Genomic DNA, 24,733 nt, shown 5'->3' on the forward strand with positions numbered 1-24,733 from the left:
TGAAAAAAGTTTTTGTCACATTTTAAGAAAATGTTCCGGGAAAAATTTGGTGAAATATTTCACTAAAATGTTTTAAAAACGTTTAAAAAACCATACAAATTCACGTGATTAAAACATTTTTAAAATGTTCTGACAACATTTTGCTGAAATATTTCACTAAAATGTTTTAAAAACGTTTAAAAAACCATACAAAATCACGTGATTAAAACTTTTTTTAAAAATGTTTTCGAACATTTTAAAAATTTTTTAAAAACATTTTTAAAATGTTTTTGTGTTAGCTGGGATATGATGTCCGGATATCAATGCAACTGCATAAGGTTTAGAGCGTCACTTCTATCAATTTTATCAAAAAAAGTTTACACAAAAGTACAGTATAGATTGCCATATCAGAAATATCTGTCAACTAAGGTCTCCAACCCGTCGGTAGAGATCAGTAACAGTAGTCTTGGGTTTTTGATATTTATATATGGATAATAAAACCTACAACATTCATACAAAATACTAAACATTCATACTTTACACACAATTCACTAACTTTAAATATCCGTATTTTACACCAACTTTACATTTAAATTAATTCAATAAATATATAACTGGAAATTATGAATATATATATAAAAGCTTACCAGTCTACATCACCCTATATGCTATTACAATATTTGCGTGCTGCTACCTTGACGGTATGCATGGGTATGGGCGGACAGGTAGTAAAAACAGGTTTTGTTAGTGAATACAACTCACTCTCTCTCTCATACACCCCTTTCTCTCTATCCTACTAGATCACGTGACACTGACAGCGAATGACAATAAAGACAGACAAACAATGAACTAGCCACAAATACCAATAGGTGGATCTAACATCCAACACCTGGCTACATATTTCCCCTGCCAGGAGAAAATGGCTCCTGACATTACCTTATTACCTATCCAAGGGTACCAGGGCATGGGTCAAGTGGTCATAAAAAAATATATATACCATCTTTCATACATCAGTAGTAATACTGATGAAGAACAAACTTCATTGTTGTCATATATAATACATGTCATACCTGTAATTATATACATAGTAAAAAAAATGATTAGAAGTATAACTTCATGAAAAAAATCTATAACTGAAAACACACTGACACACGGACAAACTAAGCAAGTGTCTTTAACTAATCACATCTCTACTGGCTCTATACTAATGTCTCTAAATAAACACATTTCTGGCAGGCATCCTGTACATACTGCCACTCCCCATATCTCTCTGGTGGTTTACTGACTCTAGTTGATCTTCTTGGAGGTGGAGTACTAATACTTGGCGAATTCACCGGAAAATAAATATCTAGAAAAAGAAGATGGTATAGTAGATTCATGTAAAGAAGAATGGTTCGATGACTGTCGAAGAGACGAATGGTTCATAGTTGACTGTCGAGGAGAGGATTGAGGACTTTGTCGATGACGACGCTGTGGTATGATGTATACCGGTACTCCACTATCGCTCTCATCTGACAAACTCTGAGATGAATCATCTGAAGGGATGGTGGGTGTTGTCTGATGACTCTGATTCTTTTTGACCTGTTTTGAAACTGGAGAAGAAATAATATTAGTTGGAATACAATTAAAAGGCAAAAGAAAATTTCTGTGGAGGGTACGTGTAGACCCTTTCCCGTCCTCACGCCTTACAACATAAACTGGGATGTCTTCATTTGGAATACCTAAAATAATGTAAACATATTCATCCCACTTGTCTGCAAGTTTATGTTTTTCTTTGAAACCTACTTTTCTAACTAAAACTCTATCCCCAATTTCTAACTTAGAATTTCTAACTTTCCTATCAAAATTTTCTTTATTTTTATCTGCATTTTTCTTTGATTCTTCTGCGGCAACTTTATAAGAATACTGTAATCTTTCTTGGAGTTTATGAACATACGAATGGTGATCTTTTGCTCCTATATTCTGATTTCCTGGTTTGATTCCTAAGAAAGCATCTAACGACAGGCGTAGGTGCCATCCAAACATTAAGAAATGTGGCGAATACCCAGTGGCATCATTCTTGACTGAATTGTAGGCGTACGTGCACTAGTGTGGTAACATACGATTTCCAATCAGCTTTCTGGTTTTCTTCTAATGTACTCAGCATTTTAATAAGTGTTTGGTTGAATCTTTCTACTGATCCATTGCCTTCAGGATGGTATGGCGTTGTTCTTGATTTCTTAATGTTCGCTATCTTACAAAATTCTTTAATGACTTTACTTTCGAAATTTCTTCCTTGGTCGCTATGAAGTTGATCTGGAAAACTGTAATGAACTATAAAATTTTCAAATAAAGCTTTGGCTGTTGTTGTCGCTAACTGGTTTTTCAATGGAACTGCGCAGGCGTATCTGGTGAAGTGATCTCTAATAACAAGAATATTTTCAAACCCCCCTTTACATTTCTCTAAAGACAAAAAATCAATACATAGAATTTCTAGTGGTTTTGTTGAAGTTATGGGATGAAGATTAGCTCTTGGTCTGATAGGTGTTTTACTCCTGATACATCTCTCACAGTTCTCTTGCCTGGCTTTGATATCTTGTTCTAACCCTGGATAATAAAATCTCTGCTTTGCTAACCAAATGGTCTTCTCTATTCCTGGGTGTCCTACTTCTTTGTGGATTCCTATGAAAACTACATCTTTAAAGTGATCTGGTAAACAGAGTTGAATAATTTTCTCTCCATCTAAAAAGGAATTCCTGTATAAAATATCATCAATAATCTGAAGTTTCTTCCTCTCTCTTAAATATTTCTGAACCGTTGTTGTTTCTTTCCTTCCCTTCTCTCCCTGCTCTAAAATCTCTATGACTCTGGCTATGGTCTTATGTTCTCTCTGTTCTTTCTTCCAGTCGATGTCTGACATATTTGTTGCTGTAATCTCATCTGATGGAAAATTCTGTGATAATGTTTCTGCAGCTGAAATGTCTAAAGAAACTGAATTACAAATGGCTTTAACTGAATCTGAAAATAAATAAGATTTTCTGGAAAGAGCGTCTGCATCCGAGTTGAATTTTCCGGGACGGTAAGAAATACTAAAGTTGTAATTGGCAAGAGCAGAAACCCATCTATGACTGGTCGCATCTAACTTTGCTTTGGATAGTACATAAGTCAATGGATTGTTGTCGGTAATGACTTCAAATTGGTTCCCATACAAGTAATTGTGGAATTTGTCTGTAATGGCCCACTTCAACGCTAAAAACTCTAACTTATGAGCAGGATAGTTTCGCTCCGCTGGTCTTAACCCTCTGCTTGCATAGGCGATTACTTTATCTACCCCATCTTGTCTCTGGTATAATACTGCACCAAGTCCATGACTGCTGGAATCTGTATGGATAATAAATGGCTTGGAGTAATCTGCATAAGCTAAAACTGGTGGCTGGGTCAGTAATTCTTTGATTGTCTCGAACGCTGTCTGATGTATAGTTTGCCATTTCCATGCTGGTACTTCATGTTTCTTCTTTACTTTTCTTGTCGTGCTGTGTCCCTGTAATAAAGAATTTAAAGGTTGGACAATTTGGGAATAATTTTTGATGAACCTACGGTAATACCCTGAGAATCCTAAAAACTGCCTCAGCTCTTTGATATTCTGTGGTGTTTTCCATTCTCTAACTGCTGATAACTTTTCTGGGTCTGCAGAAATTCCGTATTCTCCGACGACATGGCCTAAATAGGTGACTGATGATCTGAAAAATTCACATTTAGAAGGTTTCAGTTTCAAGTTATGCTCTGATAGTTTTCCAAAGACTGATTCTAATCTACTGATGTGGTCTTCAAACGTTTTCGAAAAAATCAAAATGTCGTCCAAGAAGATAAGGCATTCTTTCAATAACATGTCTCCCATACACTTCTCCATCAGTCGCTGGAATGTGGCAGGTGCGTTGGTAAGACCAAAACTCATACGGTTACATTCGTAAAACCCTAAATTTCCAACAGAGAATGCTGTCTTCGGCTTGTCTTCTTCAGCTACGGCCACTTGCCAGTATCCAGATCGCAAGTCAAGTTTGGAAAAGAATTTGGATCCTGATAAGGTATCAACTACATCATCAAATCTGGGAAGCATATATGCATCTTTTCTGGTCTTAGAGTTTAGAATCCTGTAGTCTATGCAAAATCTTAAGCTTCCGTCCTTCTTTCGCACAAGTACCACGTTCGAGGAAAATGGACTATCTGATTCTCTAATTACCCCTGCTTCCAGCATATCCTTGATGTGTTGGCGTATTTCATCATACATACCAGGTGGAATCTTGCGGTATGGTTGCCTAAATGGTCGATCATCTTCTAAAACAATGCGGTGCTCTACCAAGTCTGTTTTGCCTAGGTCGTTCGCATTCCTGGAAAACACATGACTCCATTTGCATAATATTTCTGAAAAAATCTCATTTTGTTCAGTGGTCAAGTTTTTCTTGTCAATATGTACATCTGGTAAATTTCACAAATTGTGCTCACTATGTACAGTGCTATCAGAAAACTTCTGAAAAACTAAATTGTCCACTATCTTAACTTGACTAAGCTGACACACACCAGACTTCGGTCTTATAGTAATAGGCTTTGCAGTAATATTGCAGATTTTCACTTGAATTCTACTGCTGTTTGCTTTGGTATCTAGTTCAACCACTCTTGGACAAACAATAAAGTTTGACTCATTGTCAAAGCATTCAGTAATATACTGTGCATTCTCACCCTTAACTCCTCTAACCAAACCTTGAACTACATAGGATTGGTATGGCTCTACCACAATGGGCTTTTTACTCATTGAACGCACACAGTAAGATCCTCCCATGCTGTTGACTGCTAACTTCCATGCTTGTGGAACATCTTCAACATCTGAAACAAAATCTTTGTAAAATCTTATCACATTTGTTCCCAGTATGATAGGACATTGTGTATTGAACTCATTGTCTGGAACAACTAAAATAGGTACATACAACTCTTGTTCACACAGTTAAGGAATGTTAACACAACATTCTACATAGCCGAGGTATGGTAACGCAGAACCATCAGCTACAGACACTTCAAGAGAGTTGATATTTCGTAACTCAGGTTTGTCAATAAGAGTTTTGTAACCTGACAGTGAAATGGTACTGACCATAGACCCACTGTCAATAAGTGCTAACATTGCCTGATCTTGAATCATGACAACACTTTTGTTACTTTCACCCACTAACTGACAACTTTGTTGGCCATTAGATTCACCAACCTTTGATTGGCCATCAGCAAAGGTGGTTAATCTTTTGACTCATTCTGTCTTGTAAATCCATTACCTGAATTTTTCTGTTGCCCTCTGTTGTTTACATAGTGTCTACCATTACCTCTGTAACCTCTATAACCTCTACCTGTGCCATAATTTCCTCTGAAATTTGAACCTCCAGCAGAGTGAATTTCAAGTCTCTCTAAAATCTTGTTAAACTTGTCATCCATCTTTGTTTCTATTTCACTCACCTTAGCATCCAGCTTTCTTTCAAGTGCTGACAATCTTTTATCTGTCTCATCTGTAGCAGTGGTAATCACATGGCTGTGAACTTTCTTCTCTCTAGGTACACCTGTACTAACCTCACCTGATTTACCTCCACTGCTGATGCTGATTTCCTTCTCTACCTGTCTTATCTCCCTAAGTAACTGATCATAGCTTTGAATAGTATCATACTTATGTCTAGTTTGGGACTTAAGTTTTTCACAACGTAAAGAAGTCCAAAATTTGTGACGTAAGAGATCATTCTTAGCATCCTTTCGCAAATGATTATTGTCAATAGCTGTTTGTAAAAGTGACTCAATTCTACAACCAAAAGATGTAACATTTTCATTTGGTAACTGAAAAGAATTGAAAAACTCCTGCATTATCATTCCATTTGTTGAGATATCTGAAAATAATGCATCAAGTTTGTCTAGAATCTCACCAGTAGTTGCTTTCTCACCAAGAGGTATCAACATCTTCCTAGCCGTGCCTCTAAGAGATCTACGCATTGCTTGTAGCAAATGACTAGAACCTACCTCTGGATCACTCTGTAGACATCTGATTTCAAATCTCCATTCCGAGTAACTTACATCTCCTTTCTGGGGTGGTTCATCACCTGAGAATGGTGGAATCTTGGGAATTACTTCTGTTGAAATAATCTGAGAATGCCCCATACTATGTCCTACTACCTGATCATCCTTTGTCTGATTCAAACTGAAAGTATCTGACAGTTTAGCTCTACCTCTTCCAACAGAATATGTTTTAGGAAATGTTCCAGAAACAACTTTGGGCGTGCTTATCTTTGGCAGTATATCATAATTACCACTTGCACTCAACTTTTTGATCATAGCTTCTTCTGAACCTAACATCTCACCCCCTTCTGCACCTTCAACCTTATTTTCTTTATCCGACATACTTACTTCCATTTGCAGAAGGCAAAAACAAAACACAGCAAAAATCACGAACAGTCGCACAGCGCCGCGAGTCTGAGTACTCGATAGAATTCTACTCGGTGTCAATGTACATGCAAACATTTACAAACAAATATTCCTCACACACTCACACAAACTGAAAAAAACAAATAAGTGACGTTTGATATGTTCAACAGAAAATTACAATAAATTCTTTCAAAAAGAAATGAAAAGTAATTGTGTAAAATGGAAACTCTGAGATCTCTTTTCTATCTAATTCAAATATAAATAACCTATGTAAACTAAATGGACTGGACTGTCTACGTCAAATATCTAATAAAATAACCCCTGTAAACTAAACAGACAGGACGGTTGGGCAATATAATATGGAGTATAATCCCCTGATTTTCTCCTGAAATAGAACACTATTGAACTTGTTTCTGACTATTACACAAAGATAACCACTGAATTTGATACAACAAACTCAAACTTACCACTACTGAGATAATCTGAACTTCCTCACATTTCTCTTAAATGGTTGTTAAGGTTCTGTTAAATACAGTGCTATTAGAATGGAACGGAATTTCTAGTAAGAGACTGTGCTGTTACAAACATGCAGGTAACTGTGAGCTATCTCCTAACCTAATGTGCAAATGTACACCCTAGCAAAATATTTCTTATCCTAGGACATACACAGAAGATGAAACATAAATCAAATTGTCACATAAATACTGCACATGCTTACAATGACATAACATGGACAATGTAAACAAAAGACATGGCATGGACAATGTAAACAAAAGACATGATATGAACAAAACAATGACAAGACACAATGACAACACAAGAAACACAAATAAACATGTAAATAAATAAATAAACAGTCAAATAAATGCAAAATTTTAATTACCAGTACTTAGAAATAATGTTATTCCAAGTGAATTGTCAATCCTCGTGTTCACAGGTACACTTCCGGAATATCGGATCTGGATAGTTCGTACGCAAATAAGTTCGGTTTGATTCGAACTAGCTCGAGCTAAAGTCGTGACGTGACGTCATGTAACGAAGATGAAGAAAATCGATGATCACTCGGCATAAGTCGAGTGGTGGAGTCAAAATGGTGGTGCTGCGCATGCGCAAAAAAAAACACAAGTTCGGGTCCCGAATAAAGAATGAAATGGCGGATCCTAGAATTCACACTGAATCACACAGCTGACAAGCAGGATCACAAAGATATTTTCACAACACACAAAATCACAAGATGATTTGTAATTTTCAGTCTCACTGCAGTGACGATCAACTATGTCTTATGGTGAAACAGATAAAGTATATGTAATGTTAGGGTATTCAGCACTCGATCGTATGTTGATTTACGATGTCAAAATGTAGACTGGCTCCAAATTAAATATAAGCGTGGGCGCCATTGTAACCCGTAGGTAGAGACCAGTAACAATAGTCTTGGGTTTTTGATAATTTATATATGGATAATAAACCTACAACATTCATACAAAATACTAAACATTCATACTTTACACACAATTCACTAACTTTAAAAATCCGTATTTTACACCAATCTTTACATTTAAATTAATTAAATAAATATATAACTGGAAATTATAATATATATATAAAAGCTTACCAGTCTACATCACCCTATATGCTATACATTCATTATTTGGTGCTGCTACCTTGACGGTGTGCATGGGTATGGGCGGACAGGTAGTAAAAACAGGTTTTGTTAGTGAATACAACTCACTCTCTCTCTCATACACCCCTTTCTCTCTATCCTACTAGATCACATGACTCTGACAGCGAATGACAATAAAGACAGACAAACAATGAACTAGCCACAAATACCAATAGGTGGATCCAGCATCCAACACCTGGCTTTACTTTCTTTATTCCTGTTCGCCTTGGGCAGCATCTCTTCTCATCACGTCATCGGACTATATGTTTTGGACTATACTTTTTAATTGGGTACAGGTAAAACCTGCCTGCTTTGCTTCCATTTCCTTAAGACAAAACCCTGCTGCAGATTCAATGAAATGAAAAAATGCTTTCTTCAAACCCAGTTTCAAGAATAGTTTATTTTTCAAAATTGCATGCAGAAGGTGAGAGAACTATATTACATTGTATTTTGAAAATTGATAAATAGATAAATTGCTTAAAGAAAATTAAAGAGATACTAGTACATGGGGAAATACCTATTTTTTCATTTCATTTCTTGTTTGCATTTCTTTTAAATTTGAATAATCTCTTCAGAGTTTCCTGATATGGAGTTTAAAAAATGACGTGGTTATGCATCATCCGTTTTTGAAAATTTAAACATTTTCAGCTTCTTCTCTGAAACCACTTATTCATTTTCAACCAAATTTGGCAAATAGAATCTATGGGTGAAGGGAACAAAAATTATTTAATTTGTGGTCATTGTCTCTGCCCTGGGTGTGGCCAAAACCACTAGAATTAATGCAATCCTTTAAAAAGTTTTTTACTCCTGGACGAAAAGCAGTCAAACTGTTGGCATGATTATTATTAGCATCGAGTCCTTTACCAAAGTTGTGAAATTAATGGCCCCAGGGTCTGGAGTCAGGTTGGAGCTCTGTTGAATATCCAGTAAAAATGTATTATTTATTTAAAAAAAAAACACATCTGCTTCCGAGAATTAAACCAATGAACCATGTAAAGCTTATGTTGAAGGAGGGTGCCTGTTCGAAAATTTGTGAATCGCATGGACCCTAAGTCAGGGATTTTTATGTTAGGGTGGGGCTCTCATGATTGTATAGTGAAATAAATAATTCTTCTCTGCCTGCACCTGGGTATTAAACCAATGAAATGTATACATTGTAATAATGAGAAAGATGCTTCTTTAACATTTGTGAATTTCAAGGCACCTTGATCGGGGGTTTCTGGTGATAGGGCAAGCTTTAATGATCTCCTTAGCTCTGGGTATAATGTTTATTGAAATGATCTGAGTACATATTTATGATGAAAAAAAGGTCTTTGGGGTTTGGGGATAACCATTCTATGCGGTGGGTTGTACAACTGGTTAAAAAGTGTAAATGCATTTTTTTTTTGTTCCTCTTATCTACCCCCCAGGTATTAATTAAGAAACCCTTAAGGAAAGGATTGCAAGGGTCCGTGAAAAAATTATGCCCAATGAATTTTTCTCATTTTTACATATAATGTTTCTAATGTCAATGATACCATTATATCAAAGTATCAAGCATGGTCATCAGGCTTATAAGAAAGTTATGGTTTCCATGGTAACCACCTTTTTTCAATCTTTTGATATTTTTGAGGTAAAATGTTTTATAATGCCATACAAGCAACAAAAGTGAAGCAAATTAAATATTTTCCAGAATATTCAATAATATGCTTCATATTTATTGAAAATATAAATTGTTTTGGAAACTATTTATAAATGAAGTAATGACGTTGTTTTTTGGGGAAGTATTCATTGTAAATTTGCAGAATATTTTCACCTAAAAGCAGTTTTTGGTCAACAAAAAATTTTCCCAATAAATTTTTTCCCAAAAACTAATATATCTGTACTAGTCATTATAAGTGACTTATGGTTAAAATATGAAATAAGGTAATCAGATTAATTTTTAAATAACCATTGAAATCCCCCCCCCCCCTTTTAAAATTTAAAAATTTTCATATGATGGTTTGTTGTTGGCCCTTTAAATATGCATAATCCGTTTAAAAGACAAAAAAGGTAAATAAGTATAGATAAATAAATATTATTTGTTTTTTCTTCTCTGAAAATCTGGCAGCTGATGCCCATTTTATATGTGAAGCACAATGACTTACTTATACCGACAGTGGTCACGTAAATAGATTTTTTTTAAAAACTCAGTTTGTCATCTCCGGGACATTCATTTTGTTACTATATCAGTATAAATAAATAATACATTATAAAAAAGTGCACAGTCCTCAAAGGCCTTATACTTTATGCTTTAGAACACTAGCGATGTTTTTTTCTTAGTGGCCTGTAATGGGGGGGGGGGGGGGTTTAGACATTTGAACACATTAAAAAAAATAAGAAGTTATTTTGAAAAACCTTGAACTGCATTAATTTTTTTTTATAATAAATGTATTATCCATAAATCCATAAATCCCGGGTATTAATTGGCCAAATTACATTAATTCTAAATATTCACATTTATTTACAAATAGATCTCCTTCCGATTCTTTTCAAGTAAGTACTACTTCATTTTCTCCTGTACATGGATGATTGCTATCTCCATTGTGACGTCATAATGACGCAATTGACGTCAAAACTATAGATCTACTAGGCTTAGTTTGATTCAAAAATAATAACTTTCCGTCGCTTTATGATAAATGCTGGAGGAAAATATCTATGTTCATGTGTTTAAAAAAAAAAGCATTTTTCAAATGTATTCCAATAAGCATGATGACTTCACATTTCTTTTATTTATTCATGTACGAATTTTCCCCGGCTGGTATTCTTTCAGAAAAAAGGTTTTTTTAAATTTACGCATATTTTAACATTTTATAACAATCGTTTAGAAAATATGTGCGACGATGATTGCATCATGTTTACACGGTTGATGTCGCTGCGGGGAAAAAGCTAACAATCTTATAGTAGAAAACAAAATCCTCTGCGATATTTTTTTTTTAAAACTATGTCTTCTAGGCATAAGTGGTCTTCGCCGGCGTAACACGTTTATCTAAATCGCCTTCGTTCATCAATATTTATACATGTATATATTAAACAACGCCCTCTAATTCTTTTTTTTGGAAATTATCTATACATGTATAGATGTAAACCTTTTATAAACAACAGTCATTTAAAATTCTAATTTTAAAAAAAAATATAAACCTCAAGATATAAATCAAATTTATTTTTAATGAAAGAGGTCTCAATGTTCAGAGATATACAATACTGAGATAGACGTGTCAAATCGTAAAAAAATGCACGTAGATAAAAAAAAAAATCAACCCACCACGCTAGTGCAACGTAACAATCTTTAATATCTTATTCTTTCTCTACTTTAAAAAATAAAACTCCTTTTGTCATAGCGCAAAAACCACGCTCCTTATTTCCCGGGAAAAAATTTTCAAAAAATTTTTTTTTTTTCACCAAATAAAGTGATCATGTGACGCCTTGCAATCGCGTCCTTTTGGGATGATAAGTGTATAGTTTCATATTTATAGAAAAAAGGCCCCTCTTTAGAAATTATTAAATTCATGGCCTTTGGTTTTAAAAAGAAGGAAATTCAATAGTTGGAATGTTTTGCATAATTCCCAGGTTACCATTTAGGCCAATTGGTCTCTTGATTTTTTAAAAATTTAAAAAACAAAAGGCATTACTATGATAATTGTACTACAACCTGTATTATCTCTGCTTACAGTAGGGGGAAAAATTTTAAATTGTAAGAGCGTGTTTCTGTTCCTTCTGTAAAAGACAATAAAAAAAAATTCAAATCAACTAAATATATGGGGGTTTTTTTTTTAAAATTTTATTTTATCATTTATGCTTTGTATGCCAAAATTCAGGGGTTTTTTCGAATTAGTTTGTTTTTAAATTTTATAATTAAATGTATGATTTGTATTTAAAAAGACAATTTTCCCCGACTGCTGATCATAAAAGTAAGGTTGATGAAGCTGTAGTTGTTCGAAGCGTATCAATACCAAACATTATGCTCACTTTTATTTCTGCAAAATTTAAAAAAGGCCTTTTTTATTTCTTCTTTCCCCCCCTTTTTTTTGTTTTCAGATTTTGTTGTTTAACAAAAAAAGACATTTTAAAAAAGCACTCTTTTTTTGAAGTATTTTTTTTCTGAAAAAAAATACCATAAATGGTTTTAAAATAAATTAATTTTTTTTGAATACAAAAAAAAAAAAAAAATTAATTTCATTTACCCAAAAGAACACAGTACCCTTAAAATCCCCGGGGGATTTTTTTATGTTAAACCTGTGCTAGGGGGAAATATATACATGTAAAACCATAGAAACATTTATATGGTAACAGTTTTTTTCAGGGGCTAATTAATTACACTACATATGCCCATGACTCACAAATAACATATAATCTCCCTATTAGAGTCACTGTACCAATTTATATGGGGGCATCCTTCCCTCTGAAATATACACTTTCTTCTAAGGCCTACGGCTTTTCAGCTGAATTTCCTCTGTAACTGACCACGTGTGTTTATTTCAAATTTACAGCTCTGTATATGCTTAATGTCATATTAATACCTTAATGTTGCATAGCATTTTCCAGGACACCCCTTTAGTCTTTGATGCATGTTATTTGTGAGTACATTTCCCTCAAGAAAAGGTAATTCATTTTGATTTTTTAATTTGTAGCTGCATTTTAAATAGATCAAAGTTACCATTTAACACTGTTTTGATTAGAAAAAATAAAAAGTTTTTTTTTTTTGGGTTTTAGGTCATTTTTGAAGTAACACAAAGAAAATGGGGTTAAAGTAGTTGACGGACAATTGGTGGGGTCACTTATTTGCCTCAAATTTCTTTTTATTTCTCATAGAAATAAGCAGAATTTGTATATCTTTACTCAGAATTAATTGTTTGCACTTTCAAAATATGGAAACTTATTTTGATTGAAAAGCAAAAAAGAAAGTTAAAGGTTGCAGGGAATAAAGCAGCGTGTTTGCGGAAAAAAATGCTATGCAACATTAAGGTATTAATATGACATTAAGCATATACAGAGCTGTAAATTTGAAATAAACAAAAGTGGCGGGTTTCCCCAAGGGGAAAATTTAGCTCCGTTGGGCCCCCCCCAAAGGAAAAGGGAATCCAGAGGGGGGATTACCCCATATAAATTGGTACATGTGCACTCTAATAGGGAGATTATATGTTATTTGTGAGTCATGGGTATATGTAGTGTAATTAATTAGCCCCTGCAAAACTGTTACCATATAAATGTTTCTAAGGATTGCATGTATATATTTGCCCCCTCAGCACAGGTTTAACATAAAAAAACTGCCCCCTGCCACCTAATGTACTGTCTTTTTTTAGCAGTAAAGTGTAATTCATTTTTTCTTGTTTTTTCTTGCATATTTATTGAACTCAATTTATTCTATGAAACAGTATGTGTATATCATTTTAAAAAAAAACATACACCATAAAAAAGAGTGCTTTTCTTGAAAAAAAGTTTTTTTTTTTTAAACAACAAAATTGAAAACAAAAACAAGAGAGGGGGGAAGCAATAAAAACGGCACATAAATATGCAGAAATAAAAGTGAGCATAATGTTTGGTATTGATACGCTTCGAACAACTACAGCTTCATCAACCGTACATTTATGATCAGCAGTGAGGAAGTTGTCATTTTAAATACAAATCATACATTTAATTATATAATTAAACAAACTAATTCGAAAGTATCCTAGAAGTTTGGCATACAAAGCGATAAATGATAAAATGAAATTTAAAAAAAAACAGCATATATTTCAGTTGATTTGAATTCATTTTATTGTCTAATACAGAAGGAACAGAAACACGCTCTTACAACTTACAAAATTTTTTTTCCTACCTTTAAAAAGAATAAAAAGGTTGTAGTACAATTATCATAGTAATGCCTTTTGATTTTTAATCTTTAACTGAAAATACAAGAGACCAATTGGCCTAAATGGTTAACCCGGGAATTATGAAAACATTCCAACTATTGAATTTACTTCGTGTTAAAACCAAAGGCCATGAATTTAATAATTTCTGAAGAGGGGCCATTTTCTATCATATGTAACTATACACTTATCATGTCATTAAGTTACTTAATTAATACCTGGAGGTAGATAAAAGGAACAAAAAAAAAAAATGCATTTACACTTTTTAACCAGTTGTACACGCTACCGCATAGAACTGCTGATCCTGGCACCAGATGCACCTTTCTTATCATAAATATGTACTCAGATCATTTCAATAAAAATTATACCCAGAGCTAAGGAGATCATTAAAGCTCGCCCTATACCAGAACCCCTGATCAAAGGGGCCTTTAAATTCACAAATGTTAAAGAAGCATCTTTCTCATTATTACAATGTATACATTTCATTGGTTTAATACCCAGGTGCAGGCAGAGAAGAATTATTTATTTCACTATACAATCATGAGAGCCCCACCCTAACATAAAAATCCCTGACTTAGGGTCCATGCGATTCACAAATTTTCGAACAGGCACCCTCCTTCAACATAAGCTTTACATGGTTCATTGGTTTAATACTCGGAAGCAGATGTGTTTTTTTTTAAAAAGAAATAATACATTTTTACTGGATATTCAACAGAGCTCCAACCTGACTCCAGACCCTGGGGCCATTAATTTCACAACTTTGGTAAAGGACTCGATGCTAATAATAATCATGCCAACAGTTTGACTGCTTTTTGTCCAGGAGTAAAAAACTTTTTAAAAGGGTTGCATTAATTCTAGTGGTTTTGGCCACACCCCAGGGCAGAGACAATGACCACAAAATAAATAATTTTTGTTTCCTTCATCCATAGATTCTATTTGCCAAAATTTGGTTGAAAATGAATAAGTGGTTTCAGAGAAGAAGCTGAAAATGTTTAAATTTTCAAAAACGGATGATGCATAACCACGTCATTTTTAAAACTCCATATCAGGAAACTCTGAAGAGATTATCCAAATTTAAAAGAAATGCAAACAAGAAATGAAATGAAAAATAGGTATTTCCCCATGTACTAATATCTGTTTAATTTTCTTTAAGCAATTTATCTATTTATCAATTTTCAAAATACAATGTAATATAGTTCTCCCCACCTTCTGCATGCAATTTTGAAAAATAAACTATTCTTGAAACTGGGTTTGAAGAAAGCATTTTTAGATTTCATTGAATCTGCAGCAGGGTTTTGTCTTAAGGAAATGGAAGCAAAGCAGGCAGGTTTTACCTGTACCCAATTAAAAAGTATAGTCCAAAACATATAGTCCGATGACGTGATGAGAAGAGATGCTGCCCAAGGAGCGAACAGGAATAAAGAAAGTAAGTCAAGTTGTCTTTTTAAACATGCCTCTTACATTTTATCGAATTGGGGACAAAAAAAAGGAGTATCTTTATCTTTTTCGTGTGTGTGAGCGGAGTTAGCGGATTGATGGCCTGTGTCTTTAATATTACAGAGACTTAAATGGTTTTGTGCAAGTGTAAATGCAGGTAACTTATAAATAAATCAGAATGAAAAAAACTGCAATATCAACAATATCTCAACTTTCATTTATTTGAATCCAGGACTTTGGGAGAACACAATATAATAAATGTAATTGGCCTAAATTGTAACAAAAGGTCAGCTTTTTTTTTAAATTAGTTAAGCAAGATTACTTTTGTTGGGTTGATTAATCCATGTGACACAATAAGGATATGGAAATAACGAACAATATTCAATCTCAACGTCCATTAAACAAATATACAAAATAAGAGCAGAGCAAACAGGACCTCCGAAACATCAGAGGTGGGATCAGGTGCCATGGAGGAGTGAGCATCCCCTGCTGACCGGTTACACCCGCCGGGGTGCTCATTGTCATAATCAGGAAATAACGGAAAAAAAAACCGTAGTCAATTCAGTGTATAAATAATGGACTAACAATTGGTATGAAAAACGTTAGTCAGCATTTCATTCAATGATAAATTGTATTTGCTGACAAGGTCATTGTATCGACCATAGAATTTACGAAATGATGACTTTAAACGAACTGTTGATATTCTTGTTTCATCAACTTGCTTGTAAAAAATTTACCTCGTTTAAGAAATTGTTCATACGTAGAGCATGCTCTTGCGTATGGGAAAAAACTGAGATATAAATACTCCGTATGCGGGGATGAAGCGCAGTACAGTTAAGGCAACATTTTCTATAAAATGTCACGGAATCCGATACATATAATGTTTCACAGTTTTATTTTTGAGAAAAAAAAATTTTTAGTTAAAATAGCTATTTCTTATCTTGAAGAGTATGTCCATCGCTTTTCACATCGGTATTTTTTGACATCATGTGACCCCCGAAGTCACGTGGGCTCCATTTTAGGTCAAGAAATAAAATGTCAAATTTAACTAAAAGTGCAAGGGCAAGGCAAACAAAAAATTAACTGCAAAATGTTTTATGTTATCCTTTTTCTATACTTTCTCAAAAGAAATGCTCATTCAGTTAGTTTTTCAATAAAATTAAGTTATTCAGCTTAAAAAGACAATAATGTTTAAAAATAGGATATTTTCGTAATTTTATTGTGAAAAATAAATTTAAATAAAGGATTACAAAGAAATGAGCATCACTTTTTGAAAACTATACAATAAAATAAATAATTTAAAATAAAAACATACTTTTTAGATTTTCGCCTTGCCCTTGCACTTTTTGATTAAAAATTGAAATCTTGGAGGAGTCAATCTAATTTTAGTTTTCAAACGCATCATTGACCCAGCATGGGAGATAACTCTTGAGTACTTGAATAGTTTGTTTACCTCGTATATTTAAATAAATATACATGCGGACAGGGCTGGCCTCTTTTTTTACTTAATCAAACGGTATGCATAAAAATCGTTGACCTTTCTTTTCTTTGTATCCGTTCTCCATATATTGTATACATTTAATGTCTTTCAAACCTCCCGCATTTCCTCAAAAGATGTGTATATATACATGCACATGTAGTATTACATACAAACAGGTCTAATTGTTGCCGATATTTTTATATAGAACACAAATGGTAAATCAAAATATAGCCTTCATTAATAATTAATTATATATCTATTCCCCTCTCTCACACTACTGTGCGCATAGGCGTCGGAACCGGGTTGGGGTTGGGGGTTGGGGGGGGGTAGGGATTAGACTCCATACTTATTTGCAAATTATATACGTAATGTAAGCATTGGAATTTACCTTTTTCTTTAGGTTAAGCCCCCTCCCCCTTTCATTTAGCCCCCTTTCATTTGCTTCCGACGCCTATCGTACACAAACTTGTGTTAATATATATTCTTTCTGCCTATGTTCCCCTATCGCTTTCAATCAGACCGTTTAATGTTAATTAGGCGATATTAACTAGGTTTTAAGTTTTAGGAACTAATTAGAAAGGATTGGATTATACTCCTGTATTCGTTAAGGAGACAGCCATTTAATTTCGAGGGGGGGGGGGAAGCGGATTTTAGAAATAAATACTTGCAGATCAGTGCAGTGATCTCCGAGTTTTAAACATTTTTTTTCATGTTAGACTTTTCAATGAAGGGGAAAATTAATCTGTCCTTCATTTCATTAATCGGAAATAAATATTAATCTGTCCTTCATTGACATGAAAATAAAAAAAATCTGATTTGGAAAAAACTCGCCCCCCTTTCCCTCAGAATCAAACGGTGGTCCCCTATCTTATTTTTAATCAATTAGGGGGATATCTAGTCTTCTGGGTTTTTTTTAAATTTTATTAAAAAATAATAAACACAAAGCACATGCTGGACTTGTATAAAATCTTTATGGGGATTAGTACCCTCCACACAAAAATGTATGCAAGTTAAGATTTTCAAATCTTAATGACCTTTTTCAACACATGAACAGTAAATAAATTAAAAAGTCAAATTATTTTATTTATCTAGAAAATTTATTAAATAAACATTTCTTTTCAAATCCAATGATAGACTGTAGGCCTAGGAATGCTGGACAGGTGCAAATTATTTCCATCACTTCATGTTCTTGTGGATAAAATGAATTCTGAAAATATGAGAAAATCAGGAAATACCATTATTGAAAAAAAATTTTGTTTTAAAAAATGAAATTGAAAAATGCATTGAAACATTTAACATAGAATGCATATACATGTTTTCAATTCTTCTGTTAGTTTTATTATCAAAACTTTGTATGATTTATAGCTAAAATTGAGCATACCATTTTCCTTAAATTAACTTTCTGCCTGGGTGAATCCATTAGTCCACGGGAAAAGCTATGCCTACAACACAATATAATATGAAGTTATTTGCTATGAAATTACTAAATATACATTGTAGAATAAAATGGCATTACATTTTACAAAAAAATGCTACATTGTATACTGTAGTTAATTTAAATTTGAAATTAGAAGGCCCCGGGAAGAATAGTACCTTGTACTTAATTGGTAGGTAACCTTCTTTAAATAAAGCATTATTATTATTATTATTATTATTATAATTATTATTATTATTATTATTATTATTATTATTATTATTATTATTATTATTATTATTATTATTATTATTATTATTATGTAATTCATATAAATGGGAAAAAATGTGTTACAAAACTTCTCTGGGAAAGTGAAACTTTTGACATTTACAATTGTTATTGATAGAATATTTTCTTTAAAAAAAAAATTCAGTTTCTCCTTTTCCAAAGTGAAAAAAAAATGTAAAGTACATGCAAACTTTAAAAATGTGAATTGCTTTAGAAGTATACATACCCTGTGGAGAAATGATGCATTTTTCATTTATTCATTCTTTAAAGTCTGATACCCTTGACAGCTGCAATGATAAAAATATTATATAAATATTTTAATGTACATGTAATCTAAAAAAAAAAATGAAGTATTTTTTTTATTACTTTAGAAATTCTAGAAAATTACAACCATAGATCTGAAGTGGGGCTTCTATGTTTTCAACACAATGATACTGATATTTTTTTTTAAATTGTGTATATTTGTCTGTCAAAAGACATCATGATTGCTTGTATAGGCCTACATGTAGTTACTAGTGAATCATTGACTGAAACAATGAAAACATATCATTTAATTTAGTTTAAATTTTTGTTACTTATGATATCCATTATTAAACATATTGTTTAAAAGAAAATGAGCTAATTGACAGGAACTCAGTACATATTTAGTGCAATTAATTTTTAATAATTCTAAAAAGTGTGAACATTGAGGGGGGGGGGTTACACACAAGGCACTGCATTACAGTTTTTCACTGACTGTGATATGATGTGAAATGAACATGAGCACACTTGGGTTTTTATGTTAACAAAAGCATGTCTACATATTGTAGATCTGCACATGTAACTACATATGCGTATACATCTGTACATACCTGGCCTGGAATTTCAGTGCAGTGATCGATCTACGGAGCTGGTGCATATCGTCTCGTTTTCTGCTATTTTCCGAAATAATGTCCTCATATTCTCGTAAAAGGAAGAAGCAATGCTGTGTCTCTTATTTCATCCCTATTTTCTTTTAAGATTGTGTGGTTATTGCATTTAAATCCACTGCAAATCTCAGCTGATGTTGCCACGGTTTTAGATGTAAACAACATTCCGTGTCACCGAGTGCAAGCGCTTGGCTGAAGCCGAATGCAGACAAACGACACATTAAAAAAAAAATTATTTTAAATACATGGTATTATATATACGAGAAAATCACTAAGTATTTTTTTTTTTAACATGAACATATTGCTGTTTATTACAAATTCTTGCAAATATCGGTGAATTGTTATTTTTAGCACCATTTCCTTATATGGATCAATCAGGGTGGAGCAACTGTCATGACGTCAGACCTCATGATGACTTCATCACCATATTATTTTCATGTGTTGCCTTAACTGACGGGGAGGTATATTGCTGCATAAAATAAGGGAAGTTGACGATAGAAAAGTTAAAGTCATCACGTTTATCATATAGCTTGGTTGTTAGATTACCATTTGTGTCTTTTTCAAGTAAAATATCCAAGTATGAAGCAGAGGTGTTGGAAATTGTTATTTTTATCTCAAGCTCACCAGGATATATCGGGCGACGTAGGAATGGAAATTATCATTATTAATTGACAATACGTCGTCGATATATCTAAATGTCGAGTTGAAGGCCACAGCAAGTGTTTTTTTCTTTTCACGCAAAAGATTTTGCATAAATTCTGCTTCATATGAATATAAAAATAAGTCTGCTAATAACAATTAAATCCATTAACCAGATATATTAATGTAGCCAGGTGTTGGATGTTGGATCCACCTATCGGTATTTGTGGTTTGTTCATTGTTTGTCTGTCTTCGTTGTCATTCGCTGTCAGTGTCACGTGATCTAGTAGGATAGAGAGAAAGGGGTTATGAGAGAGAGAGTGAGTTGTATTCACTAACAAAACCTGTTTTTACTACCTGTCCGCCCATACCCATAACCCCTCAAGGAGCAGCACGACTTATTTAATGTATAGCATATAGGGTGATGTAGATGGTTTATTATCCATATAAAATATCAAAAACCCAAGACTACAATTCGATCTCTACCGACGGGTTACAATGGCGCCCACGCTTATAATATTATTTTCGAGCCAGTCTACATTTTGACATGGGAAATCAACATAGATCGAGTGCTGAATACCCTATCATCTATACTTTATCTCTACCCCACAAAAGATTGATCTTCACTGCAGTGAACTGAAAATTACAAATCATCTTGTGATTTTGTGTATTGTGAAATTGTATCTTAATCTTTGTGATCCTGCCTTATCAGCTGTGTGATTCAGTTAAATTCTGGGGTCCGCCATTTCATTCATTCGGGGCCCGGACTTGTATATTGCGCATGCGCTTCGTACCACCATTGTTTGACTTGACCACCCGACTTATGCCGAGTGATCATCGACTTTCTTCGTTACATGACGTCACGTCACGACTTTAGCTCGAGCTAGTTAATCAAACCGAACTCAATCGCGTACGAACTATCCAGATCCGATATTCCGGAAGTGTACCTGTGAACACGAGGATTGACAATTCACTTGGAATAACATTATTTCTAAGTACTGGTAATTAAAATTTTGCATTTATTTGACTGTTTAATTATTTATTTACATGTTTATTTGTGTTTCTTGTGTTGTCACTGTGTCTTGTCCTTTGTTTTGTTCATATCATGTCATTTGTTTACATTGTCCATGCCATGTCTTTTGTTTACATTGTCCATGTTATGTCATTGTAAGCATGTACAGTATTTATGTGACAATTTGATTTATGTTTCATTTTCTGTGTTTGTTCTTTGGGTTTTTGGAATATTTTGCTAGGGTATACATTTGCACATTAGGTTAAGAGATAGCTCACAGTTACCTGCATGTTTGTAACAACACAGACTCTTACTAGAAATTCTGTTCCATTCTAATTGACTGCATTTAAAAGAATCTTAACAACCATTTAAGAGAAATGTGAGGAAGTTCAGATTATCTCAGGAGTGGTAAGTTTGAGTTTGTTGTATCAAATTTGGTGGTTATCTTTGTGTACTAGTCAGAAACAAGTTCAATAGTGTTCTATTTCAGGAGAAAATCAGGGAATTATACTCCATATTATATTTTCCCAACCGTCCTGTCCGTTTAGTTTACATGGGTTATTTTATTAGATATTTGACGTAGACAGTCCAGTCCATTTAGTTTACATAGGTTATTTATATTTGAATTAGACAGAAAAGAGATCTCAGAGTTTCCATTTTATACAATTACTTAATCATTTCCTTTTGAAAGAATTTATTGTATTTTTCTATTGAACATATCAAACGTCACTTATTTGTTTTTTTTCAGTTTGTGTGAGTGTGTGAGAAATATTTGTTTGTAAATGTTTGCATGTACATTGACACCGAGTAGAATTCTATCGAGTACTCAGACTCGCGGCGCTGTACAACTGTTCGTGATTTTTGCTGTGTTTTGTTTTTGCCTTCTGCGAATGGAAGTAAGTATGTCGGATAAAGAAAATAAGGTTGAAGGTGCAGAAGGGGGTGAGATGTTAGGTTCAGAAGAAGCTATGATCAAAAAGTTGATTGCAAGTGGAAGTTGACATACTGCCAAAGATAAGCACGCCCAAAGTTGTTTCTGGAGCATTTCCTAAAACATATTCTGTTGGAAGAGGTAGAGCTAAACTGTCAGATAATTTCAGTTTGAATCAAACAAAGGATGATCAGGTAGTAGGACATAGTATGGGACATTCTCAGATTATTTCAACAGAAGTAATTCCCAATATCATATAGGCTAATAATTTAAGAGACAGGACAGGCGTTTAGATAATACATTTTCTCTAAAATATGATATGATGTATTATTTTGGAAATAATTGCTGAAATTATTGCCATGTTTCCAAAAAACTTTTAAAAATTCAATCCGAATTTCCTCTGTTATAAAATATACAGGTTTCATTATTTAAAAAAAAAGTAAAGGTTTGCGAACGAAATGCATGTATATTTTTGCTGAGTTAAAGGCAAAATCTTTATGTTATATCATAGAATCTTTATATGTTTTATACATGAACTATATGACCTGTATATAAATATTTATCAGTGCCAACACAATTACAATAATTGTCAAGGGTGTAACATACTAGTATAAGAATCACCAATTGTTCATACAATTTTATACAATACACTGCATCTAGATTTTGCGGCTATACAATGTACATAAACCACACTATAATATAATTTACACAATAATACACAATGAATATGTATTACAATGATTTCTAAATATATGGTATTTCTTAATAAATAAGTGTTATTTTCAATATTTCTGTACATCGACTATCAAAGGTATATGAGACAAATTTGATACTTTTCCTTTCAAGAAAAAAATACATCAACTTCCTTTCAAATATTAACTTATAATTATTGTATTTTTGGTAGCTAAATAAAAATGAAATACATCTTAAATCTCTCCTGTGTAACAAATAATTTACAAAATTTTTCATTAGGGAGTGCTTATAGGTAAATCCCCTTTTCTGTGGCAAGGTTATGTGCACCAAGTCTCAAGCTGTTAATGATTGGTCTCTCTGTTCTTTTTTTTTTGGGGGGGGGGATATCAGTTTAATTCACAGCATCTGAAATCATCAAAAACAACAATAACTTGATAACATTTTAATTTGGTGAATTATGAACCTTTTCTCTTTTGAATATTGATCTGATATTGTTTGTTTAAATGCTTCTCAGATATGATTTTAATGAATTTGAGGAAAAATCTTAACTTGCTGAAAAATGAGAAAATCTTTTAATTTCACCACTCACTTGATGTGCGAATTTCTTGCTGAACATCTGTTCACCTCCTGAGAGTCCAATTTTTTTGCTTACAATTATAAAAAAAGGATTAAATATATGCATAGCAGTAAAAATGCTGCATTACATGTTACAGTGTATTATACTTTCAAGTTAAATACTAAAATCTGATTAGTTTAGATGCATCTAACAATCCTTATTGTTATACTTTTAAAATTTTGTTCCTATACAAATCTATACATTTCTAATGTTTTGCTGAGCGGGCATAAAACAATTGATATTAATTAAACCACTGAGTGAGATGTTGGACCGGTCGATGAAATGTTAGACCGCTTACATGTACTGTACATCACACAATTGGTGGAGCTAAATAAATATTGAAATGAAAGGTATCACAAAACATTTACTGACTGTGTTCTCAAGCAAATAAATTTTTTGTCGATCCTCAAACCAAAATGTCTGGCTTTGGCCTATTCTCTCAGGCAGACACTTTGGATCTTGGGTCTGATAAGACGCAAGTTGCCCTTGAACTCAGTAATATTTAAAATTGACATCCCTTGTATCAGTTGACAATGGTTTTCCTCGGGGTGTCAATTTAGATTGTAGCCCTCAAAAACATGCACTATTTATAGTTTACTTAGATACAGTTGTGTTCATATTTCTTGTATTTATGTACCTCAGTAGTCCATCTGCAAGCAGATTTTGTTCAATCATCCTGCCTAAGTCTGGCCTTCAGTCTACCTTCATCTACAAGTAGTCTACTCCTGGGTAAATTAAGTACTGTAGGGCTGTTTGCTGGAGCTCCTAAGAATTAAATATGAACAGTTCTTAGACAATTGTTATTAAATGAACAAAAACTTGTTGTAAGATTAAACATTCAATCTTATATGTATTTCATTTATTGATTTATAAAAAAAATGAATGAAGTTTTTTAAATAAATATATTTTATTTCATACACCACGTTGTATAACAGTGTATAATGTCTTATCTAAATTTGTACTATAAAAACTTTTAAACCTAAAAACACAAAAAAAATACAATAATATAAATAATTTCAGGACCATTGTGTTTCATTTTGCTCCATAAATTAGACAACTGTTTGTCTCAATGTTATTGATTTTTCCACACAATATATACTCATTTTTCACTTTGATTTGTACCCCAACGGAACACCTTACTTTTCTAACAACTTGATGATTGCTGTGTCTTTAACAAATAAGGCTAGTTAGTAATGTAACTTGTTGTAATTATATACAAAAAAATGCTATTTTTGTGAATAAATATTTGTCATAAAACTGACGAACACATGGAAATGAAAAATTTTTAAATCTCAAATGTTGAACAGTCGCGGGAACATCATACGAACTTACGAAGTACATCATGCATCAATATATAATATCCTTGCGAATTCCCATTTATCC

The 24,733-nt window shown here is 33.2% G+C and overlaps 2 long non-coding RNA genes across 2 annotated transcripts; both read right to left on the reverse strand.

Annotated features, from left to right (window-relative positions):
• Positions 1-17,911: 17,911 nt before the first annotated feature.
• LOC134280179 (uncharacterized) lies at positions 17,912-18,819 on the reverse strand. The gene is made up of 3 exons (XR_009994851.1): positions 18,778-18,819; positions 18,231-18,291; positions 17,912-18,056 (listed from the first exon to the last, which is right to left on the reverse strand). It is a non-coding gene; the product is annotated as an uncharacterized LOC134280179 (long non-coding RNA).
• Positions 18,820-23,010: 4,191 nt separating this feature from the next.
• Positions 23,011-24,099, reverse strand: LOC134280181 (uncharacterized). The gene is made up of 3 exons (XR_009994852.1): positions 23,988-24,099; positions 23,324-23,381; positions 23,011-23,139 (listed from the first exon to the last, which is right to left on the reverse strand). It is a non-coding gene; the product is annotated as an uncharacterized LOC134280181 (long non-coding RNA).
• Between the last annotated feature and the right edge of the window lie 634 nt (positions 24,100-24,733).

Source organism: Saccostrea cucullata, unplaced genomic scaffold, assembly GCF_032062105.1.
Source record: "Saccostrea cucullata isolate Sc308-1 unplaced genomic scaffold, CSIRO_AGI_Scuc_v1 ctg5818, whole genome shotgun sequence".
Classification (NCBI taxonomy): Eukaryota; Metazoa; Mollusca; class Bivalvia; order Ostreida; family Ostreidae; genus Saccostrea; species Saccostrea cuccullata.